The sequence below is a fragment of the Lampetra fluviatilis genome, chromosome 18 (assembly GCF_964198595.1).
Source record: "Lampetra fluviatilis chromosome 18, kcLamFluv1.1, whole genome shotgun sequence".
In the NCBI taxonomy this organism is placed as follows: Eukaryota; Metazoa; Chordata; class Hyperoartia; order Petromyzontiformes; family Petromyzontidae; genus Lampetra; species Lampetra fluviatilis.
In genome coordinates this window covers 8,331,508-8,349,527 of record NC_136292.1, presented here as the reverse complement: position 1 = coordinate 8,349,527, position 18,020 = coordinate 8,331,508, and the positions used below count along the sequence as shown (strand labels likewise).

General features: G+C 53.9%; 1 protein-coding gene across 4 annotated transcripts in view; it reads right to left on the bottom strand.

Moving 5' to 3' along the window:
• The window catches only part of LOC144937189 (uncharacterized), a 145,592-nt gene that overhangs the window by 83,511 nt on the left and 44,061 nt on the right, over positions 1-18,020 (bottom strand). For all 4 annotated transcript variants that reach the window (XR_013637586.1, XR_013637582.1, XR_013637587.1 and 1 more), the window contains exon 2: positions 17,571-17,704. The gene's annotated coding sequence lies outside the window, so the exon portion shown is untranslated. The remainder of the gene's footprint in view (positions 1-17,570; positions 17,705-18,020) is intronic.

Here is an 18,020-nt window from a genome sequence, read left to right as displayed (position 1 = left end):
GATTTTTCTCCAGGTCCTTCGGTTTTTTCCCTCCACATTCAGAATGAACATCACGTTTTTACAGTATTTGGTTGCTATAAATTTCCACGTGATAAGCCACTTGGTTGAGCTATCATTTGTGGCCAGGTCGCCTCTGAAAAAGAGCTATTAAACTCAGTGGATCTTATCAGGTTAATAAAAAAATAGGTTAGTTTAGTTTTTAATCAAATAAAATAATGTGCAGGAATTATAAATGTTTAGACTGCAAATAGACCAATCCGTGGTCTATTTGCTTGGTTTTGAAAACTGCTATTAAAAGCCTTCATAATTGATAATTGAACACACATTTGCGACGTAATATCATGAGACCTGAATTTCTGTGACATTGAATACATTTTCTCGACCGATGTTGACACTTGGCTGGGAATCGAACCCGGCTCGAAGCACACTAACCACTCTGCCACCGCTCGCTCCACCTTTTTAGTGAAACACGAAAAAATAGCTCGCCTCCAAATTTCGACATCTGAGTCGACATGAAATCTAATTTTACAGCGGCGCGTGAAGCTTCTGAAGAACGCTGCGCCACCTCTCCGTGCGCCGAGCATGCAATTGTCTGCGTGCGTGCATGTGCGTGCGTGCATGTGCGTGCATGTGCGTGCGTGCATGTGCGTGCGTGCATGTGCGTGCGTGCATGTGCGTACGTGCATGTGCGTGCGGGTGTGCCACTGTTACTCTCGGACCGAGCCGGCTCGCCGCGCCGTGTCGAAGGTGGGCGCACCTCTGCGCCTCGCCGATTACGACGGTGACAGCGCCGCGCCACGGATGGTGCCGCGGCTCGGAGGCGGAGAGGACGCGTGCGACGGGTACAAAAATAATAAAACTCAGGGGCACAATTATTCGCTATCATCCCGGAGAGAGAGAGAGAGAGGCGCGCACACAAGCCTCTAATGGCCAGCCCACTCTCACGGCACAAAAGAATTGCGCTAAATGAAAGCGGGACTGCTAGATCCTGTTACACTCATTCTAAAAGCACTCGACGCTAAATGGCTTGTGCGGAATGGAGGGCCCAACGTGCCCCCTCGGCGTCGTGTAATTAAAGTCCACGATCTGCTTTGTATAATTCATGATAGCCGGGCCGGGGGAGGGGCCCGGGGTGCATTTTTATTTTCGCGAGCAGATGTCTAGTTAGCGGTGCGCTGCCCCGGCACCTTGGCTCGCTGTGTGATCACACGCGGCGCGCGCTCAGATGGGATTTTAACCCAACATTCTGCGGCACCTTTTCATGGCCGCGGCTTCAATCGCCCCTAATCCACCATCAAAGCTGCCTGCAGCAGCAGCCGGAGAGGGGGGGCATGGCCTGGGTTAAACCGGCGAATGACAACCGCCTTCTGATTAGAAAATATACATTTAGCGTTACGTGTCAATCCGCGCCGGAGAGAGGAGGGACCCGGGGAAGCGCGGCGCGATCCGCTATTTTTTTTTTTTTTAAACAATATTTCCGACGGGTTGATGAAACGCGTTGCGAATGTTGGGTTTTATTTGGGGGACTCAAGCGATAAATTATGGAGCTCCCGGGAGTGGTGATGTAAGGAGTGAAACTCGCTAAACGCATCCGAGAGTATGAGCCATACGCACTTTTAATAACTGCACGTGAGAGTCAAACTTCCGATCACGAGTGTTCTTGTAATCGTAAGAGAGCCTGGCTGAGCCTGGGTAAACACCGCCATCACCCGTGTGTACGCATGCGTACACACTCATCAAGCGCCCGCTCTTTAAAAAACACATTTTTCTCTGAATGTTGTTCATTAATACTAATCACGTCATTATCTCTCGGCTTAGTTAGGAGTTGCAACGTAAACATGATGAACACAAAATCAGTTACGAGCCTAATTGCGTCCCACGGGAGCGGGAGGGGTATGGGTTTTTCCGTATTTGTTTTACTTGTTGCATTCATTAGGGATGTTTTTCTTTCTGGAATTGACGCCTGTGTCATCAGCGTGTCCACGTTCGTCCTCTGCGGGCACACACACACACGCACGCGTTACGCGGAGGCACAGCCTAGGCGCACGCTGTTTTTTTGTAAAAGCGCTCGCATTAATTAAATTAATCTCTGTTGTGCTTGCAGATTTTTTTCATTCCTTAACCAATCTGATTATAGCGGCGCGCACACACTCACACACGCGCTCTGAGGTGTGGCGTCGCCACGGCGGATAACGAGAGGGGGAGCCGTGCGGAGCGAGGAACACAATGGCGAGCTTGTTCTCGATGCATTCACGCGCCGCGGCTTGCACACACGCGCTGGCACGCACACGCGCACTGTCACGCACACGCGCACTGTCACGCGCACTGTTAGTACACGGAGCACCCAACCGAGGGGCAATGAGGACCAGATGCCCTAAAACTAACCCCCCCCACCCAACAATTAGCCTCGCAATTAACCCCCCCCCCCACCCGTCTTACCACCACACATCATTTTAGATTAAATATGCAAGTGTGTGTGTGTCTATGTTAGCGATGAGTTTCGGATTTTCGTACTTATAAGGACAAATTTGCACCACGGATATTCTGGGCGTTCGACACCGGCGTTACGAGACACCGCGTCGGCAAAGCGCCGAATCGACGTCAGATTCCAATTTCCGGATCGATCCGGAACCTATTTTCTATCTTTTTTCGACCGTCTGAAATTCCATATCTCGGCTCGATTTTCCGACTTTTCAAATGAATCTGAAAATTGGGAGGACATCCCCTGTGCACGTAAATTAAAATATATATCGCTCTTAACCATGAATTGTATTCCAATTGTGCTATCAGTGTCGTGCCAGAGGATGAATAATACATTCTTAAATTCTGTTGGAACTCTTACGGTAAGCGGTGTACAACTTTGTGGCAGAAGATTGGTGGCTGGCAGCACGAAACGTCTCATGAAGTCTCCACAAAAGACTGCTCACCCACGCTGACCAAAGAGTGTTCGTTGCCAATGAAGTGTAGAACCTCCGGGATTGAATGCGATGGTTTTCTTTGTGCAGTCATCGGTGACCTGTCTGAGACCATCCACTCGCTAGGCTCTAGAAGCCCGGTTAGTCACGGGCGGCTGACACCCAGATTCGAACACAGCCTCTCAACGGTGCTGGCCCAGTGTCTGTAAATTCGCCATTATTAACTGATACCCTCCCCCTCCCCCCCCCCCTGCGTCACGCAGCCACCCCCAATGTTAACTGCAATGCTTACTGAAGGCAAAATTCGTAGGCACACCAATAAAACCGGATAAGATATTTTACTTGAAAATGGAAATTTTGCCACGGCTTTTGATTTTTAACACCGGCACGTGGACCCAGGACAAAAACCAAGACACATACTTTGCTGGGATTTTTTGATAAAATTTCACAAAAGATATTTTGATTGTAAGATAAATAAAATGCGTAGACTTTTTTCCCCTCCTGGAATATTGAAACATTTTGACTGAATTGCATCTCTGTGTAATGTGCGCGGTCGTTGCGGTGGTACTGTTTTGTGTATTCCGTGGCAGTAGAGGGGCAGACGAAAAGATCCCCCCCGTATAGCCCAAACAGACTGTTGGGGCAAGTGCTGTTAGTGAGTAGCACCGATGAAGGCCGGCACGGCACACAAAAGGGTGGGTGGCCAACACCACGCCGGGCGGCCTTTGTCAGCCCAGTGGCGATGCTTACACACCGCAGCAGGTCCTCATTTGAGGCTGAGTCAACCTAGGGGAGGCCCAGGACCGGTTCAAATAATCGTCACTGGTTGTTGGCCATGAGCGGAAATCCAATTCGGGCCGCCGGGATCATAGCGCAGCGTGTTAACCACTGCGCCACCGCTCTCCACGCGTGGGAAAACACGCACGCGCGCACATTTTATATATAACGACGACACCTCCCATTGGGACAATCCCAACACGACGGAGTCGACGTCTGTGCGTTGCGACATACAGCGAGCACTGCAATGGCACGGGAGCGCACACGTGTACGCGTGTGCGCACACCAGTACGTGTTCCAGCACACGTGCGCGTCGTGCGCGTGTCCAAAGGCAAAGATTCCCCGTATAGCCTTTAACAGACTGTTGGAGCAAGTGCTGTTAAGCGAGCACCGATGAAGGCCGGCACGGTACACCAGGGGGTCGGTGGCCAGCACCATGCCCGGCCCCCTTTGTCTCCCCAGTACGCTCACGTACGTCTGCGAGCACAGCCGTGAAACAACAACCCCTGGGACACAGGCGGCGCGCGTCGATCTGATCCGGCGAAGACGTGGGCGGTGGTGGCGACGGCTTCGGCGCGTAAGTCTCCCGGCCGCGCTCGTGATCCGAGCCACGGGACCCGCGCCGTGGAGGCGGCTGCAACTCGGCACCAGAATGCACGAGTCAGCAGTCGGTGGGCGCGCCGCGCGGCACCACCACCCCCAGCGCATTCCCAACCGCCCCCCCCAACCCCGGCAACTAATTGGATTAATAAGATCGGATTAAGCAGCAACAAGCAAAAAATGCGCAAACAGGGGCAGATTGAAGCTAAGGTAAATTCCGGCTGTGACCTTTGTTTACGCAACATTTGCATCGGGGGTTTGGAGAAAGGAAAGCAGATTGAGGAAAGAGGGAAAAATTGGATTTGCGTGCGGGTTATTTTTTTTTTACGCTCCCAAAATTAAAAGTGGCGTTAAAAAATAAAATTACGTAGTATAGATATGGAGTGTCCGACCTGATGTTCAACGTTGGCAAGGATTAATTGCTCGTTACGCAACCTTCTGATGTCTTCCGTTTGAACCGCGTCCAACAGACGTTGCTTTGTTTTCATATCTGCATTAAAACGTACGCGAGCAGGCGGGCCGCATGGAAATATCAACACACGCGGTTTCTCCATCAGAGATAAATTACGTTTCGGGCGTGGTAAGTCACAGTGTTTACCCTCTACCATCTGCAGCGATAAACAATTAAAAAAAAATACAGACGCAAGAAAACGGCCCGGTGGCTCAACAGTGGAGTGGCTCGCAATTTAAACTTTGCGATTTCAAATCCTGGTTAGGGGTTGACTCAAAATGAGTACCAATTTGGTACGGAACTCAATATGGATTGATATACTCACCCCTGTAACAGGAATGTGGAATTTCCACCACTGGCTTAGGGCTGTAAACAAGAGATGAGCCATTACCTCAATGCTCGATTGAGACGAGAAATCATTCAAGATTTTTGAGTTGTCAAACAGAGTCCTCCGTTTCCGTGATGATGTCCCCCCCCCACCCACCCCCCCCCCCATTTTCATAAAGTTTAACGTTTATTAAAACCGCTGTGATGATAATAACAATAATAATAATTATTTGTTTTACTCCAATAAGATCGCAAAGGAGTCATAATCCGGCAATAATGAGGCATTACGGGGGCGGCCGTGGTGCTGCCCAACGGCTGGCGCTGGTCGTTTCTCAAGCAGCCGGCCCCTGACAGGTTCATTACGGCACGCGGCGCGCCACTCACGGACACGCAACGGGACGGCGCAATTAAGTCACCACCATTTTTCCTGACGAGGGCCCTCTCTCTCTCTCCCTCCTCTCGCTCTCTCTCGCTCTCTCGCGGGTCCTCGCGTGCGTCCGTTCTCGCGAGGCCACGCCACCTCGGCCCGTTAATCAAGCCACCCGCACGGGGCCTCAGTTGTTGGGGTGGCCTTGGCAAGTTCCCTGGGGAGCGGCGGGTGGGGATGCCGGTTGGCAGGGCCTCTCCGTTAATTTAGCCGCACGCTGGATACCCGGGAGCAGAGGAGAGGGCAACATTCATTAAATAAATAGCCGGAGCGGTGGCGAGCGATTCACCTCCGTCTGGGGCAGTGGCAGCTCAAGCCTGGCGGAGATTAAACACCGGCACTGTTTTTTTTGTTCTTTCTTTCCCCTCCCCCTCTACTCTCTTTCTTCGCCCCCTTTTTTTTTTTTTCCAAATTTTATTTTTTCTGTTTGGGTCACATGCTCCGTAGCGTGCGCGAGGACGGCGTGGCAGGGCTGAGCGCCGGGATTAGGCGGCAGGGAATTAGCGAGGAGGACCCACCAGAGAGAGAGAGTTTTTGAGCATTCCTCCGCATGTTGTCGCGCCATCGCGGGGCCGGGCGCTCGCGGCCTCGTGCACCGCGCTAGCGGCCTCTCCGCTCTCTCCCTCTCTCTCGTCATGAACATTCGTACTTTAGACGGCATGGTTATCTTCCGTTTCAGAGTTATTTTTATTCGCCCTTTCAAATTCTAAATTGGTAACAATTCTAATAAAATTACCATAGTAATACATTTTATAAAGAAATACACCACGAAACTTAATCCCCATCTATCTTACTTGTTTCTTACAGCACCCCTATTTAATATTATTATCATCATGCAGTGTGTCAGAAGGAGTCTTGTTTTTCTCCAAATCTGCTCTCCCTTTTTGACCCGAAGACTGTGGGAATTCACGGCGGCGTGAATGTTCCAACAAATGGTCCCGCTTCTTTGTTGATGTCTACAGTTTGAGGGTCGAGGTTCTACTTGGCTTCACGATGGAATTTCCTCTGTGATGAAAACTTCTTCCCGTGTCTTGGACTTCCTTCCACCGATTGGGAAACCGATATCAAGGCAGGATGATTCATGCACAACCCATTTCATTCGCTGCCGATGCCTTTATAGGCAATGGTCAACGCATCAGAGTCGCAATCCAGAGGTAGCCGGTTCAAACCGATCTCCCGGCACAGCAGCTGAAACAACGGGGGGGGGGGGGGGGGGGGGAGAGTGTTTCTAAATTCCGCCTCCCCCACCCACTGCCTGTCCACCCAGCGGCGTGAATGAGTACACCGCAGGTAGTCCGGTCTCGCACGTGGTGGTGGTGGTGGTGGTGGGGTAAAGCGTAGGTACCATCCTCACCTCTGGCCAGCGTGGACGAGTAACCCAAAGTACCCTCCAGAACCACCCTCTGTTGGAGACCCTTCTGCCAGCAGCGGCGTGGGCAAGAAACTGCAGGGCTGCACCTTTAACATTTTACCTACGTTCAGCGCAGGAGCCCCGGACGTGGCCCCTGCCGGAGGCTGCGCTGCCGCGGTTCGTGGGCGGCTCGAGGCGGCGTTTAGCCGCAAGTCCACCCGTCCCGCTTGGAGAGGCCTGGACCACAAGTGGTGGCCACAGAGCACAAACGGTCTCGTTCACAGACGCGTTTGCACCGCAGGTGCCTGCGGTCATGCCACGCGTTCCTTGGCACGGGGTCAGACGTTTCGCTCCACGCGTCACAACCCGAACTCAAAAACACCACAGAGAACCACCTGGTTCTGTCCGATAAACCCAACAGAACACAGAACCAACATAGCTAATGTTTTAAATATATATAAAGTTAATCTTTGCTTCCTGTACCCGTTTAATCAAACAAAAATTGTCCAATTGTATTGTTTTCTAAGCATTATTTCACTTGCCATTGTGGAGGTCTTTAATCCATTCTTCAAATACAAAAAAGGGACCTGGCTCAAAGTGTTGGTTAATCATCAGTTTGGGATCTCGACAGATAAATAGTTAACTCTGGGTACACCGTTTTCAAATCTGGGATTATTTAAATTTTATTTAATCACTGCCTCAGAGTAATTGGCCCGAGTCCTGCGGAGAGACGGACAAAGTGTAGAGCAAACCCTACTGGGACGCGTTCTGTAAACGATGAAACTCCTGCACTGGACAGGGAAGTGTGTGGAGGTTGGCCACAAACACCGACGGAGTTGCAGGCCAAGAACCAAACAAGGCCGGGCGAGCCACTCGCGCGGTGGTGGCGGCGGCGGCAGTGGCGGTGGCATCACGGGAAATACAAAGCGCAAGATGGTCGGCTAGAATGAGAGGCTTCGTTTACCTCCGGAGTACGATCGTTCAAGTGCTGCGTGAAACACGCAGCGCAGGAACGGCGACCGTTACCACGGAACAACTTTCCACATGCATCGGTGGTGTGCCCCGCTCGTCCGTGTGTGTCTGTGTGTGTCGGTGTGTGCGGGAAGCGGTAGTGCAGTGGTTAGAGCGCTGTGTTATGATTCTAGATTTGTGTTATGAACCCGGCAACCCAATTTCGATTCTCGAACACGGCCAACACGAGTGACGAATATCTGAACCGGTCCTAGGCCTCCCCTACGTGGACTCAAATGAGTACCTGGTGTGATGTGTAAACATCACCACTGGGGAGACAAAGGCGGACGGGCGTGGTGCTGGCCACCCACCCCCTCGTGTAATATGCTGGCATTCAAAGACGCTCACGAAGAGCACTTGCCCCAACAGTCTGCTAAAATATATACGGAGGATCTTTGTCTTTGTATCTGCAGTGCGATGCTCACGCAGCTGCCTCGTCCACCTCATCCTGTTCTTGACACTTTCTGCAACTTACCTGACGTCGTATGAATGTGAACCGCACAAGCCGTAGATTCAAAAAATGTGTGTTGCTTGTTGTGTATGCGGCACTTGATACGGTGGACAGCCCACGCCAACGAGAAGTTACATCTCAAGAGATTATCCAGGTGAAATATTTCAACAAATAAATAAATAACAGCATCACCCTAGCAGCCGCCAATGATGAGCCAACAACACTCGCGCTCGGCTGTTCCACGAATGAACAAGGACAATCATATAAAAAATAATATGAATACTTGTGTTTGGAGCGGGAGAGACTGACTCCTCAACACAGAAGGTGGACCCGATGCTGAATGACAGCTGCCGATGCATCACCGGACACTGAGAAGCATCGCACACGTGAACAGCCGATACCTTGGTCACCAAAACCACCCCACTCGATCCCAGGAGCGCGATCACAAGACGCCCGCTCCGTGGCCACGACTTGGAGATACGCGGAGATACAGAGTGGCAGACTCACACAGAGAAACAAAGATACACAGAGATATACAGAGAGACAGAGACACACAGAGATATAAAGAGAAAGATACACAGAGAGGCACAGAGAGACAGAGATACACAGAGTGGCAGACACCCACAGAGAAACAAAGATACACAGACACACACAGAGAAACAAAGATACACAGAGAGACAGAGATACACAGAGACACACAGAGAGACAGAGACACACAGAGATACACAGAGAGACAGAGACACACAGAGAAACAAAGATACACAGAGATACACAGAGAGACAGAAATACACAGAGAGGCAGACACCCACAGAGAAACAAAGATACACAGAGAGAGAGATACACAGAGATACACAGAGATACACAGAGATACACAGAGAGACAAAGACACACAGAGAGACAGAGATACACAGAGACACACAGAGAGACAGAGATACACAGAGACACACAGAGAGACAGAGACACACAGAGATACACAGAGAGACAGAAATACACAGAGAGGCAGAGACACACAGAGAGAATCGACACGGAGATGCGGTCACGAGTCGCCCTCTCCGTGGACACACCGCCGCTGTAAGCCGCCTGAATCATCACGAGCCATGGTCTATCCACTGCTGGCCGTATCGTCATGTGTTTCCAGTGTCCGGAACAGGATAAGTAATACGCCTGTGGTGACCGCCAACCAGACGATGGAGGGGCCCGGTGGTTGTTACGATACCCATCACGACTACGCAGCCAGCAGCAACGCAAAGCAACCGCGCCCCGGCCACGTTACACAGGGTGTTGCAGGCATTTTAAAATGATATCAACTGCTTTTTTTAACGTGTATACACACACACACATATACACACACACGTACACAGGCACACAAATCCATTCGCGTCGCGGCCGCAGCTAGCGCAGCGCCGCCGAATACTTGGTGAACACTCATAAACGCCACAGCAACACAGATGGCCGGGGAGGATTTAGCCATGGGCTTATGATCAGTCAGGAGTGGCTGGAAAGGATTGGTCTGGGAAGAGGAGGTGGGGGTGGGTGGGTGCGGGTTGGGGAGGGGGGCGGTGGAGTTGTGAGATTGGCGACGGTGGAGGAGCGGCGATGGGGAAGGGGGCAGTGGGGGGGGGGAGCGGGGGGGGGGGGCAGCCACGAGCTCTGTGGCTCCGCGCTGCCTCACTGATCAGGCCTCTTCACCGAATCTTCTCTCAGCTGCTATTTTTTTTCTTGCCGGGTCTTCTGACGGGATTAAGCCGGGACAGCCGGAGCCGCCAGTTTAATTAATTGTTTTTGTCAAAACAAATCGTACCCTGGGAGCCCAAACACAGCGCATTGTCACTACGTGTCCAAGTCGCTGCACCCCGAGCCGGGCGCTGCACCGTATCCCCCGTGCGGCAGGAAAAACAGGGGATCGCGGGAGGAGAAGCGAAATCAAGAAGAAAATGCAATAAATAACGACGCAGCTCGGTGAGACGCGTCGGAAATTTCCACAGGGGCCGAGCGAGGAGCGTTTTGGCCGGGTGGCGGCCTGCGGGAGGCGCGGTGTGGCGGTGGAGGAGCCACCCGGGGCCACCCCCACCCCGCGTGCCACTACACAACCCCGTCGTGTTCGCGGGTTGTGCCGCGTGCTGCTCGGCACGTTGTCCGTCGTTGTGCTCCACGCGCCGGGAGCTTCTCCCAGAACGGTCTGAGCTGCGGGGCCAGCTCCACTGCCCCACGAACAACTTTCGACTTAAGAACCAGGGTCCCAGTGCGATACAACCGGTTCCACTCGGCTCTCCTGACAATCACCACAAGCAGGTCCACTCCGGCTCCATCTCGGAGGGGGGGCTCAGCGGAGCTGCCATGTGGGTGGCAACCATGTGACAGTGATTCACCGCTACGGAGGAGGGTGAACCTCGGTGGTGCCGCAGGGCACATTTGGTGACACAGGGCCAGAGGTCGCAATCGGGTACCCGATACCCGTACCCTACCCGATACCCGGCCGGGTACGAGTAGCCGGGTATTGGGTAGGGTACGGGTACCCGATTGCGACCCTGGTGCGGCCGGGTACGGGTACGGGTAAGGAATAAAAACCCGTTTGCGACCTCTGCACAGGGCCCAGGACAGTGCTTGCTTAGTGCAGGCCCGAACCGCAACGCAAGCCGTGGTTCCACAACCCAAAATCGTGGCGTGGTTGTCCAGTCGCGCTGCTCTCCGTGGCTTGGCAGTGGTGGTGACGCTGTTTTTTTTTTTTTCAGGGTTGCTGAGCACAGGCCTAAAGCCATCAAGCAGCCAGAAACGCACAGCGGTTTTGTAGGGGTTAGAGTTCATGGGGTCCCAGAATTGAGTAAAATTATAAGAGTTTGGGAAAGGAGACGACGGGAGGGAATTCCATAGAAGAGCAGTGGGAGGGAAGAGAATTGAGAACTCCAGTTTAGTGATTCAGAGTGTGAGTGTGTGAGTGAGCGGGTGAGAAAATGTGTTGTGGTGACCTGCAGTGTGGCGAGTGAGTGCGTTAGTGAGTGTGTGAGTGAGCGAATAAAAGTGTTGTGGTGACCTGCAGTGTGGTGAGTGAGTGAGCGGGTGAGTGAGTGTGTTGTGGTGACCTGCAGTGTGGTGAGTGTGTGAATGAGTGTGTGAGTGAGCGGGCGAGTAAATGTGTTGTGGTGACCTGCAGTGTGGCGAGTGAGTGAGCGGGTGAGTGAGTGTGTTGTCGTGAGTCGCAGCGTGGTGAGTGAGCAGTGTCGATGAGATGAAACATTCAGTCTGATACGTCGAGTTCTCAAGATGAGAGGAAGAATCAATGAGTGCAGTTCATGAGAACATCAACCATGGTTTTATTGATTGAAGAGTGATTGGGTGAGTGTGTGAGCGAGTGTGTGAGCGAGTGGGTGAGCGAGTGGGTGAGTGGGCGAGTGGGTGAGCGGAATGAATCATAATAATTTCAACTTGTAACGCACAGAGTATTCACCGACGCTCATAGAGAGAGAGAGAACGACTCACAGGCGCGAGGAATCACAATTTATCAGGAAACCGTTGAGGTGGTGGGCTCGTGCCAACAATTATCCAAGCTCCCTGTTCCTCTAAATATTAAGATGTTTCCAGCCAATTAATGAGTGTTTATACGCCTGGAGAAAATCCACTCTTGCAAGGGGGCAACACTCTATGCCACATTTGCTGAACCGAATCAGTGAAGATCACAGCAAGAGACCACGATAGTAGCACTAGATGAGCGACGGGGAGGAGAAGACCGAGTGTCGCCGCACGCTCCACGTGCACGACGCTCTACGCACTGCGCTCCCCCATCTCACGCGGCGGCGAGGCGCCTCCGCTCGCACGAGCCGCCCGGGCCGCGTCCTCGAACGCCCTGCAGGACCCTTGCTCGACACCCGCCGTCGTTTCCACGTTCAGCCGCGCGGCCGCGAGCGCGCGCCGGAGGGCTTCCCCGAGCCCGGAGTACGGCAAGTGCTTTGCCAGGGGCTTATGGGGCGGCCGCGGCGCGGGAGGAAAGAGCCCCACTTTGTTTAGTCTGTCCCCAAGGATGCCCGTGTCCGCGCCACGCACTCGTGCGTCGCCGGGACGACGCCACTCGCGCACCTGCGCCGTCTGGGCCCCGGCCACTTGACGCAAACTTTCCCTTCCGCACGTTCCGCTGCTCGCACTTCGAAGGTGCGTGGCGCGCGACATGAGGGGGGCGGACAGTGGAGGCGCCCACGCGCGCACGCGTTTGTTTGTTTGTTTATGGCCGAGGAGAGAGGAATGGCGCGGCGCTGTGCGGCATGGTGTGGTGTGGCGCGGTGTGGTGCGATTAGGGGCGGTGCGGCAAGGCGCGCCGTGTTTTTGTACATCGGTGTTCAACGCGCAACGCAGCGTTTGTTTTACCAAACGGTGGCGCCGCCGCGGCCGCTCTTCAAGCCAAGGTCATGGCTCGACCGCGCCACTTGACGGCAGGAGGCACCTCCTCAAGGCCACGGCTCGTCGCCAGCGTCCTCGTCGGCACCGCCGCCACCGCCGTAACCGCCTGAACCGCGGAGACCGACTCAACAACAGGAGGCTCCTCCCTGGGCGCCAGCGGTGGAAGACGGAGCGCAAGCAAGGAGCTGCGTGGCTGGGCGGGCAAGCCCAGGTGGTGTCCAGGCAGTGGCGTAGCTATCGAGTGTGCTGGCGGTGTAACCGCACCGGGCCCGATCGGCCGGAGGTGCCCAGGTGCCGGGCTACGAAGAAGCAGGAATTTGGACAGAGGAGGGGGGGGGGGGCCTTATTCCATCCATCAATCCATTCATCCCTTGCACCAAAAGCCCATGACAACCGCGCTAGACCACCGGGTCCCAGTGTCCAACCCGAGCCAGTGACGTAATCCACGGTGAACGTCTGAAGGTTGCTTTGGCAGCGACGGTCAGAGCAGTGGCCCGCGAGCGGTGCCGGTGTAAATGTTGTGGGGGCGCAGCTGGAGCAAGGTATAGACGGAGCTCGCTGCGCACAACGTGAGATTGCTTAGCGGCAGCGTGAGACCGGCAGAGGGGCCGGTGTCCCACGCTGACCGGCGGCTCGTTAACGGTGCACGGCTCTCATGGCGATCCACGGCCGGACAAAGGACTTTGTCCACACCGTACGGGGTCGGAGCAGGTTGTTTGATCATACTTCCCCAGCCTGGTCAGTGCAGCTTGGTGCTAGGTGGGGCTATGTAATAGACAGCAGAGGGCAGCGTAAAAAAACAATCCGTTGTTGAATTGTACGTCGGCGTTCATTCATAACACGGTGTAAACTCTGCTGGTAAATATCACTTTATGAAGAGGGGGTTGTGACAGGAGAATGTGCAACGCATTGGCTTTGTTTTGCAGTATCTGGGGGTCACCTGGCTGAAATCTCACGTTCATGCCGTGAGAGGTCACGAGACATCGCAGACCGCCGTCGATCAGCGCGTCCCACGCGGGACGCTGCCGCCACCGCCCCCGCGCTGCGGCAGGCCAGCAGCAGCAGCAGCGGTGCACCGGTCAAGCCAGACAAGCGCATCAGGAGCAGCGGAGTGCATCGCTGCGATGTCTCCTGCGTATTTACATCCACATCAGCCGTAGGAAAGAAGCAGCAGCAGCACACAGGACATGCGATCCAGAGGTCGCCGGTTCGATTCCAACTCTCCTGGAGCGGCAATTCAAACAACGCGGCGCGCCTCCTGACAACCCTCCGCCCACCCAGACGTGTGAATGGGTGCTCAATGTGAATAGAAAAATTTCTAATTTTGACTTTTGTTGGACCAATGGCAATATCGGTTTTCCCTTCAGAGATTTCGTCTGCAGTAGAGTTCAGATGATCGGTCGATTTACTAACAATCACAATCACCTACTTCTTTGTCGTCATTTACTCTGACCTCTTTAAATTCCCAAAGGCAGGAAACGCCCCTACAAGGCAAGCTATGTGCCGATGACGTCACCAAGCCCTGCCTATCACCTCCCGTCCAGCGGCACCACGTGGGAACAGAGGTGAGACTTCCCCCCCCCCCCCCCCCCAAAACTATTTGCGTGTTATCTGATTACAGTACTTAAGTAATCGGATATCCCAGCTCTGGTGCGGAGCAATTAACCACATCTGCCTTATAGCGCGAACAACACAACCACAAAAAAACCTGTGCAGGAGGAACAGCAGGTTTACGTACGCAGTGGACAACGACATCAAGAGTCAGAGTGAGTGCGTGTCCCAGTGAGCATCAAGGTGGTGCCCATCTCCAGTTTACAGGCCTCAACCCAGTGCAGGAAATTAAACATGCATATGGCGGGAGCGAGTCTCTCCACTGGACGAGCACTGTAGAATTTCCAACAAAGCGGTGCCGATGTTGAAGATGGGCCGAGTTAACCCCCCAAATAGGATTTAAACTCGCGACCTTCCCATTGGGAGCTGCTGGCTGCACAGCTAGGCAGTACAGGCGGTTGCAATAGGAATTTAAATTATACCGCGCACAAACACGCACACACGCACGGACACACGCGCACATACGCACGCACACGCACGCATGCGCACACACACGCACGCATGCGCACACACACACACGCATGCGCACACACACGCATGCGCACACACACACGCACGCACAAACGAGCGCGCACGCACGCGCATGCACACGTACACGCACACAAAGATCCCCGTGTCGCCTTAACAGACTTGGGGCAAGTGCTGTTAGCGAGCACCTATGAAGGCCGGCATGGTGCACGAGGGGGTGGGTGGCCAGCATCACGCCCGGCAGCCTTTGTCTCCCGAGTGGCGATGATTACACATCGCACCAGGTACTCGTTTGAAGTTAAGTCGACCTTGGGGAGTTCCGTGAGCGGAAATGGAACTCGGGTCGCCAAGTTCGCAGTGCAGCGCGCTAATCGCTACACTACCGCTCCCCACACACGCACACACACGCATAAACATGCACACGTGCACACACACACGTGCCCGTTTGCCGTGCACGAAGGCGGCATCGCCGCGCAGAGCTCCAAGACGTTTCGCCCCAACGAGCCGCCCGCGTCTCTGCTCGACACGAGGGTTCCGCACGGACGTTTTATTTGTCTCACGGTTCCCCGGGGGACAGCCGGCACACGGAGGCAGGGGCCTCGCCAAGCAACACCCGCCCGTTCATTTTAACGACCAAACTTGAAAACGCACGGAGGTGGCGCGTCCACGGACAAACTCTCCCGCCGCCCCCGCCGTTATTTCGCGTCTCTTCTCGCAATCGTGATGAATTCACCGGTGCTGTTTGTTGCTGGCGCCTTGGTGTGCTGGGGCCTTGGGACCCGTGACCAGCACCCGTGACGAAAGCCTAGATAATAGTGCCGTCCTGGCACGCAAGTCACCAAATCGACGGAACCTTTCAGCGGAGAATGGGAGCCACGGCTCTCCCTCCTCCTCATCCTGCACCCCCTCTAGCACCTCCCCCCTCCTCCCGCGTCCGTACACGCGATGATTAAAGCCGCACGCGTGGTGTTAATGCACTTTGCGTATTCCGCAACGACTGCTCGCTCCGGCCCCCTATCAATATTCCGCGGTCGATAAAAGCTCTTAGAGTCTCGGCGAGTAAAAACAGTTTATTTCTGCGGCGGAGAGATCAATGTGTCGCCGCGTTGTTTTGACAGTTTACCCTCCGCTCCAGCCGCGAGAAATATTGACTCGCCACTTGCTACGTCGCTCTGGGGGAATACGGCGGGGCAGGCGCGTCGGCGCGCGCGCCAGAACGTACAGAGACAAAGAAGTGGCCACCTTGTCCTTTCTGTGCCGATGAGTCCGGCGCGAGAACCCGTCGCCCCACGTCTCCCGAGTAATGGCCCCGTAACTCGCGCTCCGAGCACAGACGAACGGGGAGATGCTCCTCCCTGCAGCCTCTCCCTGCAGCTCCCACAAATATCACCTTCAATCTGGGTGATCTCCTGCTGCTCAAATGAGGATTGAGGCGGTGCTGCTCATCTTCCGTTTACAGCCCCAAGCCACCGGGGGAAATTTCACGTTCCGACAGCGGAGCTGAGAAACGACTATAGACTTCCACACAAAGTGAAACTCATTTGATGGATTCCAGAGGGACGATGGGCCGAGTAAAACCCCCAGCCAGGATTTGAACTCGCGAGCGTCTAGATTTCGAGCCGCTCGCTCGAACGCTGAGCAACCCGTCGGGGCTACACAAGTTACGTGTTTGTGTTAAACCGTGGACTCCGGGTTGACGGAGCATTGTGGCAAGGAAGGTGCGTGCTGGGTTTCATCTCTCGCTGAATATTTCCCGGGTGGCTGATAGACTGAGTTAGGGTGGCAGTAGTAGCCGTAGACATAGTGAGAGGTATATATATATTTGATGCGGTGTGCCGGGTACCGACATCTTTACCGGGTCATTGGCTGAGACAGATCCAGGTAAGATTTCGCCATGGGGATAGCCCACCAATGAGCCTCAATAATGGCGAAGCATGCCTGTCTCTCACGATACGGGCTGCTCCACGCCAGCCTGTGCAGTGCCCTCTGCTGACAACGTAGCCCCGCAACAGCAGCCTATAGCACCGTTCCACAAGCAGTGGTCTCCCATCCGAGCGCTGTCCGGGCTCAACCTCGCTTTCCTTTCGAGATCTGACGTGATCGGGCGCATTCCAGCTGAATGGCCGTGGGCCCTGTACGGGATCACTAATCCAAAAATGGCTGGACAATGTATTCACGCTCAACGCTCCGCAACGCGCGTTGAATCTCAGAGGCTACCGGTACCTGCGGAGGACAGCCACTCGCTCACGCGAGAGCTGGAGTGCTGGGTTTGTGAGTTTGGCAGAAGGATTTCAGCGGCTGTTTAAATTTTACGTTTTTCCATTTGTTTTAGGCTGCAGGTGCAAAGCAAAAAAAAACAAATCCCATCAAGAATTTGTTTGCTTAAGCAGTGGAATTAAACGCGTGTGTGCGCGCACGCACGCGCGACTACAGACCCGTTACACACGCCCATGATAGAGAGCGTTGCATTGTCAGCAGAGGTGTCAGATTCTAAAAACAAATATCACATCACTCAGGACAATTACTCCGACAATATTTACACTTTTGAAAAAGTCGCTAAAAAATTAACAATGAAAATAGTAGTCACGACTTAACGCTTTTCTCCACGCTCCGCTAATTACGCAGGACAGCCCGTAGCGCCTCTAGACACCTCGGTGATTGTGTTGAAATGAACACTGCACACGAGCACGCACGCGAGCGCACGCGCGTACCCGTGCCGAACGCACGTGACAGCGGGGTGTTGGTCAGAAGGAAAAGCGGGCCCGGTACCCAATTAAAATTAAGATCGTTACCTTGGCAAGGGAGCGAGCCTCCGCGTCTTGTTAAAAGGGTCGCGCCGTGACTTGGGAGCGGACATTCTGGCGCCGGGCGCCGTCTTGGCACGGTCTTGGCACGGTGTTGGCACGGCCTCGAGCTACTTGTGTCGCTGCGGTAGACAACACAAAGCCAATTACTGCAACTGCAACACAAAGGCAAAGTTGTGAGAGATGGAAACGCAACCGACAACAGCACCAGCGGGCACATCTTTAAGAAAAAACAACAACAGCAGCCACAGTGGAATTAAACGTTTCAAAATGGGCCCCTCGTTTTATTTACATGGCCTTTAATTACAGTTGATTTGTTGTCTATAAAAAAAAACAAATCAGATACCAGCTTAGAGCACAGCTTGGTGCCCATAGTCACAGTGTGCATATGTGATTAGGTGGGTGGAGGAGGGATGGATGGGGAGGGATGGGGAGGAT